Source organism: Nothoprocta perdicaria, unplaced genomic scaffold, assembly GCF_003342845.1.
Source record: "Nothoprocta perdicaria isolate Ctin4 unplaced genomic scaffold, notPer1 scaffold_136, whole genome shotgun sequence".
Classification (NCBI taxonomy): domain Eukaryota; kingdom Metazoa; phylum Chordata; class Aves; order Tinamiformes; family Tinamidae; genus Nothoprocta; species Nothoprocta perdicaria.
In genome coordinates, this window is record NW_020454494.1 from 12,897 (window position 1) to 22,895 (window position 9,999).

The window sequence follows — 9,999 nt, forward strand, 5'->3', positions numbered from 1 at the left end:
GTCTACCTTAAAGGTATATATAGAATGTAATTTAATATAACTTTTCAAAAGCCTTTGCTATTTATGCAAATCACTATATTGCAACCTATCATGCAGTTGATGAGCTTCGCGGTTAGCTCCATCTCCAACGATGGCTCATTACAGAACAGTCTCTTTTTTTTTTTCCGATTATTTTTTGTCTCTATTTTTCAGGCATTGCATTCTCATTTGCAGCCTTGCCCTTGTAGAGTACAGATTTCTAGATAAATCACTATCTCTACCATTTAGGAAGCAATTTCTTGATATTGAGTTAGTGAGAAGGGCTCTTAACACTCACCAGGGGTTCTGGGCTGTATAAAAACTGTGTTGTTTTTATCCTGTCCCCTGCCTAGCATGGGCTTGAGCAAGAGAAAAATCTTAAGAAATGGAAGTCCATAACAACCAGTTTCATTTACCTGGTCTGATTTTTATTATCTGCTATTATTAAAAAACAGACAGTCTTTTGTGTCTTAACTGAATTGAAGCATAATTTATTTCATATTTTCTTTTGCGTGAAAGGCTTCATCTGCTATTCAAAATCTTGATAGCGCCCTTTTGTTGTCCTTCAGTTACTGATTTACACATTCAATTATAATTCAGTTTTAAAGTATTTTTAATATTGAAATAAATAAAGCTCATCACTTTCTGATAGCTGTGTGTGACACAAAGGAGCAGTGAATTCTGCTTAGATGGTACCCACAGTAATGAGGTGTTTTCTTCTCTTCCAATCTTTGAAACTACTCGTATAGGTGATAAGAAGTAGTCATCACTTATTCTGTTTCACTACTTCCTTTGCTGCTGCTTTTCTTGTTAAATGTAGAATATACTTTCAAAAGGTGAGACTAGGAGTTACAATCCATGAATTTTTGAATCAGTGAAATGTTTTAATGGCATAGTAGAGTTTCTCTTCTCTCTCCTATTAACCTTCCCTTCTTCCATAGGCAATATGTCATCTTGCTTTGTTTTGTTTCTGTTTTTATTTGTTTTGATGAGGGAGGAGTCAGCGCAGTGATTGATAATGACTTTCTTATCTGACATCCTCCACCCTGTTCCAGAGGTTCAAACTAGCCAGCTGCTCTCTCTGTTGTCTTAAATCATTTACATTTCTAATTAAATGCAGAGTAACTTGGTTTTAGCCTTGAAAGTTGCTGCTTCTGCTTTATATCCAAAGAAGGACTTGTGTGCTGGAAATCTTATCTACTTCTTTCAAATACAGAAGTTGTTCTAATAAAAGATTGCCCCTTATCCACCAACCTTGTCATGCTGAATGTTTACAGTGGTAACAGGATGTAGAGCACTGAGATGGGAGCCAGAAGGAAGATTCCAAGAAGGGAAAAGGTGAATTACGGCTATAATGGGATGGGATCCTGTGGTGGCCATGCTTTTACTCACACTTTGCTTGACTGGCTGGTCAGAGTTAGTACTGATAAAGTCACTATCATAGTCTCCACGGGATAATAAAGTGTCCGAAATAGAATAAATAAATAAATAAATAAAAAGTTCAGTCTAGGATTTCAGTCCTCACAAGTTCCAAGTTTATAGATATAACCCAGCAGAAAAATGTATATTTTTTAATGCTGATATCAGAATTCCTTCTTTAAAATAAGTGACTTGAGTCTGAAGTTTCAGTGAGAAAATCAAAATGTTCCTTTGTAAATAGTTATTTGACATGTTTAAAAAAATTCTGTTTTCTTTTCCCTTTGTTAAGAAAATGTCCCCATAGGTATAAGATAAACTTTTGAAGGTGAAGTTTATTTATGAACAGATACAAAACAATCACAGCAGGCAAAGATCCTTTAAGCTAAAAGAGACAATTCTTAATTTTTCACCCAATATGTATGTGATAAAAACTGTATAGTTTCCATTTAAAAGGCTGAACATCTGTCGTAGCCAATGACTTTATTTTGGGTATGCAGCAAGAATGAGAATCAGGCTTACATTTGCTGCATAAAATGGGAGACTAAGTGACCATAAACCATTCTACCTAATAATTGCAAAAATAGAACAAAAAAAGGCTTAAGAAAAGTTAATTCTTACAAATTAAGCCATAAACTCAACTATGTGAAGATGATTATTTTTAGATTTTGTAGATTTAAAATCCATGCATGATACTACAGCATCCTCACAAGGGAAAGAAATAGAATGATAGGTACCTGAAAGTTTAGTAATATAGTCAGCAAATTTTTGTCTATAAAATATACAAACTTTCCGTTCCATTTTCAACAGCATCAGGAAGGCCATAGTCAAACGGGCAGTAGGGCCACAGGAATGTTACCCCGTAAATTAAAAACTTCAATTAACTGTGTACTTGAAGGGAAAACTTTCAGATGATAGAAGCAGCAGAGAAAGATTTCCTCCTATCTTAAATGTTAATGACAAAATTGGTATGGGCGAAGAAATAACAAATTGTTTCCGAAACAGCCATGCTGAAGAATGAATCGTTTCTGTGATGGTTCTTACATTGAACATCCTCCTCTGCTCAGCACTTTGCATTAAGTAGGAACTCCATGAACTCCAAACACAGGAGAACAAGGTATTTAAGCTGTTATTTCCTGCCAGAAAAGAAATTCATTGTTCAAGTTTAAAGCTCCCTATTACATCTTTCCAGAAGCTGTGATGTCTTCTTACATGTCCTGGTACAGGTAAAATTAAAACACCGGAGGTTAGAAGAATGCCTAGCTCTGTGTTTATTTTCAGCATTTGATTCACCATACCCGGAGGCTATGCAGCCAGCTCAAAAGACAAGAGCAGGCAGTTGCTGCCTATTCCCCTGGCTTCTCCTCTCAGCTTCCCTCTCAAATCACTACTGGCCTTGTATCTTGCCTACAAGCAGTTCTAAAGTCTTGTTACTTGACTAGGGTTCAAATATACCAACAAACGCCAATGTTTTTGCCATTAGGACCTCCTACAGACAAGCTTCCCACAGCCTAGCTCAGGGTCTTGCACCTCCTTTTCCTCTCCGTCATAACCTTGGTCCCAGTGCTTCTTTTTCTTCTATTTCCCAGTATCACAGAATCGCAGAATATTCAGGGTTGGAAGGGACCTCTAGTGATCATCTAGTCCAACCTTCCTGCTCAGGTAGGGACACCTAGAGCGTGTATCACCCAACTTGACATCCACTCTGACAAAGTGTTGGCTCCCGACATACGAGTTTGGCAGAGGGCAGCAAGTGCTGTGACCACGTCCCCGTGAGGCACATGCTGACTACCAGGGCAGGAGGGCAGGCTGCTCAGCGGGCAGAGAGAATGGCACAGGGCAAACTCCAGCTCCCACGCTGATGTCCAGCCTTCAGGGGTAGTTCCCATCCCATTTTTCCGCTGTTCAGGAATGTGTCAACGGAATATTTTGAGATTTCTCTCCCTCTTTCAAATTTAACATCCAGCAGTCAGGAAGTGAACTTGCATAGCAATCTGGAGACTTTGGAATATGTGCTAGGCAAAGCAAAACTAATCCAATTTTTTAAAATCAAAATAGCTCTTTGTGATGCCCCAAATTCAAAAAAAACCTACATAAATGTCATTTTAACTCTTGTAAACTATCTGAATTGAAATATATATATGAAATATTAATTTTCACCTGTTTAAAATTATAGAATATGAAAATCAGGCAGAATTGTATGTTATTATATGTTATTGCATGTTAATGTCTGTATGAGTCACATTTTCAAATGAAGTCTGCAAAAGCCTCACTCAGACTCAAAACCCCATTGTTTAAGCGTTGCACGACCCCAAAATGGTTCCTGTCCTGAAAAATTCAAAGGCAAGAAGACTGATGATATAAAATGGTGAGAACACGTAAGCCTGTGAATGTCTCCTTCATTTCCCGAATGAAATATTCAGCTTCATAGGTCAGTAAATCATTGCTGTGTTTTAATCCTTCAAAGGAAGGTGAGTGTGAAAGCTGCTGCAGTGCCGGCTGTTTGCTGGGGTCGCGCTGTTGCAGCAGGAATAGAGCAGCTGGTCCCTCCATAGCCAGGGCATCAATTAGGGAAAAGCTGTGACTCACAGGCTTAGAGGAAGCAAAAGACAAGATACATTTGCTCAGTACAGACTCTTTCATAATTCACTCTATTCATTTCCACCATCGCCCTTGACAGTGTGGAAGTGAATAGCAGGCTCTGCACTGCAGAGCAGACACAGAGCTCTGCCATCCATCCCCTCCATCCAAAAAGTGAAGAGGCACAGGCAGGGGTAACCTCTTAGATCAACTGCAGCTCGTGAATGTGAAACCAGAAAGGTAGCATGATATAAAAAGCCTGGGCACTGGATAGCACTTGAAAATCCTGACATCTCTCTTCTGGATCTGATGGGTCACTCTGAGAGGATTTCTTTCTTCCTCCTTTTGTTTATCTCATCTTTCAAGCTATAAATCCCTCCATGCACTTACCATCTGTCATCGGGTGTCTGCACAGAGCCTAATGCAGCCACTCTGAATATCCTCCTGTCCTGCTCAGCCATCACCACCCTGACATGCAGGTACCAGGCTAGTTGGGCAGCTGCTGTGCATCTCCGTAGCCTTTATTTCTTCTCCAATGACTGCAGATATTCATGACCTGCAGCAAAGGATTCATATATGAAAGGAATTTTAAAGGTGGAAAACCACACACAAACGAAACACGCTAAAATCAAATTCTACAAACTTGTTTCAGATCTGCAAACATCTTACTCATACAAACAATAGGAATATTAGCAAAAAGAGCTTCTTTCCTCAGGTGGCTGCCTTCTACTGTGCAGAATCTTTTTCTAATATCTAGGGTAAGATTGCAGGGAAATAGGAAATTGGAAGTCACTCTGGTGCACACTGATGAGAAAACAGGCTTTTGAATTTCAAATGAAGCCTGTAGGACTACAGCAGCATCACATAAGCACTTCCCATATTAGAGGGCTTTTCCAGGGAAGAAATTAACATCCCACCTCCTGCTTTGCCACCACTGGAGAGCTTGTATGTTAACAGCCATTGACATCTGCTTGCCTACTCCATTTCCCCCTTGCACACTTAGTTCTTAAACATGAGTGCTGTTTTCTTAACTGCAGCCCTTTTTTGAGAGATAATGGCAATGCTTCAGCAAGACAATTGCAAAGCAGCCTCTTGAGAAGCTTAGGGTCATCTCCCCTTGTCAAAAAGTATGTCAGGATCTGTGTCTACAGTTTGACCAAGAAGTTGTTTAAAAACTTTCCCACGGTGATATATTGCTCTGTTACTGTTAATTAGGGGACATCAGAAGGGTGATAACGTGGAACTTTAAAATACACTTTTAGTCAGTTGAAAAATTCTAGGTACAAATTACATTCTTAGATTCATAAGAAGAGTTCTTAAAATATTGTCTCTAAAATTTATTTCAGAAACAAAAAGGATTTAGTTCTCAAATCTTAGTCCCTAGCAGAGATTTATGGGGATATTTGACCACAAGACAGTTATTATTTTGAGAGTAAGATTGATATTTCACAGTGTTTACACTTGTACTAGTAGGATCTTCCTTTGTCCTTTTTCCCTCCTTGCCTTGTACACCCCTTCTTCCTTTGGAATATATCACCAATCACTGTTGCCAAGGATTTTCCTACTACCTTCTCTAACCTCTGCTATGTGTGTAAACTCACACAGGATCAGATTAAGCACCAGAGTATGTTTTAGTAAATAGAATTTATTCTAAACCTGCAGTCAAATGTTATAAACTAATTCCCCTTTCCCTTTAGGCAGCATTTGAGAGAGCAGCCTCTCCGTGAGACTTTGAGCTCATGCAGTGTCCAAGGGATAAGCTGTCAAAACAGTGCATTGAAGGTGGTACATCCCCTAATCCTCACGCTCATTCACACCACAGCAGGGATCTTTTCTACACACTGCTCAAACAACATTACTGAGGGGTTTAGTCTTTTTTTTTTTTTTTCCCTTTCAAAAAGTAGAAGTTACCTATTTTAACCTATTACCTAACAACAATTTGGGATTCTACTTTCTAACCAGAATATGGTATGGTACATTCCCATAAAGGTGAATTGTGTGAATAAAATGTGAATAAAAGGCTTAAGCCTTATGTGATATTCTTTATCACCCTTGACACAGCAAGCAGCTTCCACTGAACTCTTGCATCTCAAAGATCAAAAGGGTTTGTATGGCCCATGTTTAACAGCAAGGATTTGGCTTAATTCCCTTGTTTTCATTACAAAGCTTTATATTTGTCTTTTACGTGCTATCATAATTAGGACAAAATGGTCAAACAAATGGACCCAGATCACTGAATAACATTTTTTGTGAGGTAGAGTAGCTGCATTTTGCTCTCATTTTATTTCTCTGAGTTTCCTAGAAAACAGAATGAGAAGTTAGTATTTGCTTGACAAAATCCCAAAAAGAGAGCAGAATCAGTTATACTGTTTATATTTAACTCTTGAAGGAAAATGGCAAATTCAAGCAATCAGTTATTATCATATATAGACCAAAGTACATCAGTATTATCCCCACTGGAGCCTTTTGCTAAATACGTACTGCAGTTATATTTATAATAGCATATTAAATGTTCCCAGGCATTATAACTCAATCTGTCCCATTCAAACCTGACACTCTGGTCCAGGTCAACTGGCATTTTCCTGGACTATTTTTGGGCATGGTTTGGCAGGTAGCCCTCCCAAGTGCAGATTGCTTGTGGTCCCTATGCTCTGGGGGGTAGGAAGGAGAGTTTAACAACTTGTGTGTGGTCTGTCTCATGCAAGCCAGTCTCAGTACCAGGGCATACCTGGTTTACTGGAGTAAGTGAAGCCTGGGGGTGCGAGCCTCTGCTCATTGGCTTTATACATGCAGATGCCCTGGAAGTTGTATGATGAGAACCTGGTGGTTGGACCTACCTAAATATTCTGTGACTTTCCATCTTATCCCCAGCATCAGTGGGTATAAAAGAGCTTCACAACATCGCTCTGTGCTGTATCAAATCCCCTCCTTCGGATCCTAAACTTGAACAGATCAGTTACCAGTTCACGAAAGACAACTCTCTTTTTAGTCTTTCTCACAACTTGGTTCACTGATAGAGTCGTAATCCAGAGTCAGGAAGCCATCAAAGGAAAGGATGATTCATGTCTTAAGTAAGGGAAGAAACAAATCCCAGGTTTTCAAAACCTTTCATCAAGGAAAAAGACACACATGAAACACCAGCCATTTCTGGGCAGCCCTAGAAGGAGTCTGTCTTTGGTGACAAACATTTCTTACCTGTGTGGGTTGCCTTACAGCACTGAGTACTGAACACACCAACAGTGGCTGTGCACAGGCAGACAAACAGCACCTCTCTCATGCAGAACTGGATTGCCTTGCCAAAATAACCATCCTTATGCTAGCTTTTACACTTGTACAGTTTCCAGCATCCACACATGTTTTTGACAAAATTAGGTTAGTCTGTATTCCGGCATGTCACTCTTCTTTTACAGTAATGAATGCTTTAGGTCTTCAAAAACACCTTTTAATTCTGAAACTTTTTTTTTTTTTTTTTCCCCCTCAAAGAAAGCTGATCTCATTGAGCTGCAGAGTTCCTGGGGGCATGTAATGACATACTGATGACTGCAAGGAAAAGATCTGAACCTGCAAAAGTGCCTGTACTTGTTTAATTTTAACTACATGAACTGCCCTGCTGAAGTCAATGAGACTACCACTGTGAGTAAATTTAGGTGTATCTGTCACTTCAGCAATAGGTACCAAGTCTAGAGTGTGAACATCATTTAGATGAGAGGAAAATATATTTTGTGCAATATAGCAAGGTACCTAGTGTGCCCAGTTACAAAAGAAACGCACTTCGTGTACCGAGTATTTTCAGCTGATCTTTAGACTTGGCAACATCACACAAAAGCCTCAAATGGGTAGCAACAAGTCAAGCCACAATAGGTAAAGAACCAGAATCAACCGTGATATTTCTTCCATGACTTATCTGGAAGTGACCAGCACCCAGAGAGATGAAATTGGGGAACATTCTCCACACGCAGATGAGCTCACAGAATATAATTGTTTCTGTAAACTTTAAAAGAGGTTTGTTCAATCCACTGCATGCAGGCTAATAATGGGAAGTCTGAGGTGTAAGCACTTTCAAAAGTCCTAAAATTGTGGGAGCTTTTTCTTCCTGTGTATTAGTATCACACTCAGAAATGGAGAATAATATAGCACCTTTTTAAAATGCTACAGATGACTAGTGCAATACAATGGCCTAAATACATTGGCTTCTCACCCTTGCATCATTGTATATGAGCATAGTCTGGTACTCTGTGTAAGGTTTGAGAAATACTAGAGTAAGCTACAGATGGGTACTTTTATTATCATCAGCCTCTGCCTGGATCCACTATATATCACATAAATATGTATTTTGAGTCATTCGTTCTAGCTCTCCATCTAAATGTTGTAGAAAGCTTTTAATGCAGCCAAGGCAAAATGACAGCATTTCTGCTAGATACTGCTATTGCTCCACTTACCATCTACAAAATGATTTACCATTTTATGTAATCATTAAAGTTTTATGGTTCTGCTGTCATTATAAAAGAGACATGCTGATATTTTCTATTGTGCATTATATCCAACAAAACAAAATAAACAGCAGTTAGACAGCCTTTTTTTTTTTTTTTTAATGTCTTTTCCTGTATTGATCCTTTTCTATAAATGAATTTTGAACTTCCACAGCAAAACCTCAGTACTTTGTCCCATCCTTGGAAATAGTGTTGGGCTAATTCTATAGACTCAGAACTGTTAGTAATATACATGAGTCTACCAAATTACTACTGCAAATGAGGTGAACTATTGTGCTATCATTTTTTGCTGCAGTTATTTAATGCTCTACTAATAGTTATTCCATTAAAGCCCAAGGCTACAAGTTCACACCATAAGTGCCAAATTATTGTGGTATTCCATATTAACGTCAAAGCCCTGACATCCAATATGCCAGGGAGTGAATACTTTCTCCAGTCTTTATGTACTTTCTTTGAGACTGTTTTTTTTGCTTCATTATTTCATCTGTTTCTCATCTGTAGTTACAATGGAATTTTATCCTCTTCTTTTTCCTTTTTTTTTTCTTATCTGTTAAAAAAAGTTGTTCAAAAGAATTTCTGAAAGTTTCATTAAAATATATCTTTAAAAATATCTCAAGGTAGTCTAGAGAAAGCTGCATGGTCAGCAAGGGATGCACCAATTAAAGAGAAGCCCAGTGCTGGGAATCTATAACTTAGTGAAAACAAGTTTGCTTATACCAGAGGGAGACATCACAGCATACCTGCCAGGTTCCTGTATGTGCTCCCTAGTCATCTATTACTGGCAGCAGGATACTGGGCTACTAGGATCTTTGGTTTAAACAAATACTGTTCTTCATATGTTTTTATTACATTCATTTTCAGCTCCCTCTTCTCCTACAAACTATCCCTCTGTGTTCATTAAAATAAGCCTTCTACTTTCACACAACCTACCACTTGTGTGTAACTTACACTATCATTATACCATTATAAATGCCATTTATGAATTTGGCTGAGAAAAGAGCCTTTTTTCATCTTAATTATGGGCTATAATATAGAGACAATTCTCATATCTGACACCATGATACAATTTGCATGTGTCTGCACTCTGTTTAAAGATTCATATTGCTTTTGTGTATGAAAAAAAGAATTACTGGATTCTTCTGGTCATAAGCTGTAGTTAGGCTTCAGCTAAAGAAAGGTGAGGAGTTAACTATCAAAAGAATGTCACTAATAACCTTGACCAAACAAACCATGGTTAGCAAACTGACAGCTCCAAGCATTTTTCTTTGTTTTGTTGTAGTATATGCTCACTCAAAATGTCTTTAAAGATGTTAATTATGTGTGCCTTTTACCGCCTAAAGATCTTCTGTTTGTCACAGGATTTTCTCAGCTATGAGATCTAAATTCAAAGAGTTATGGAGAGTTGAAAATGGAATGGCATGTGAAAAAAGAGCACCATGCTGACAGTGCTTTAAGACCATTAACACATCATTAGGAACTCAGCTATACAAATAGC

General features: G+C 38.4%; 1 long non-coding RNA gene across 1 annotated transcript; it reads left to right on the forward strand.

Moving 5' to 3' along the window:
- Nucleotides 1-2,442: 2,442 nt before the first annotated feature.
- On the forward strand, nucleotides 2,443-8,526 carry LOC112942866. The gene is made up of 2 exons (XR_003248471.1): nucleotides 2,443-2,551; nucleotides 7,498-8,526. It is a non-coding gene; the product is annotated as an uncharacterized LOC112942866 (long non-coding RNA).
- Nucleotides 8,527-9,999: the final 1,473 nt, after the last annotated feature.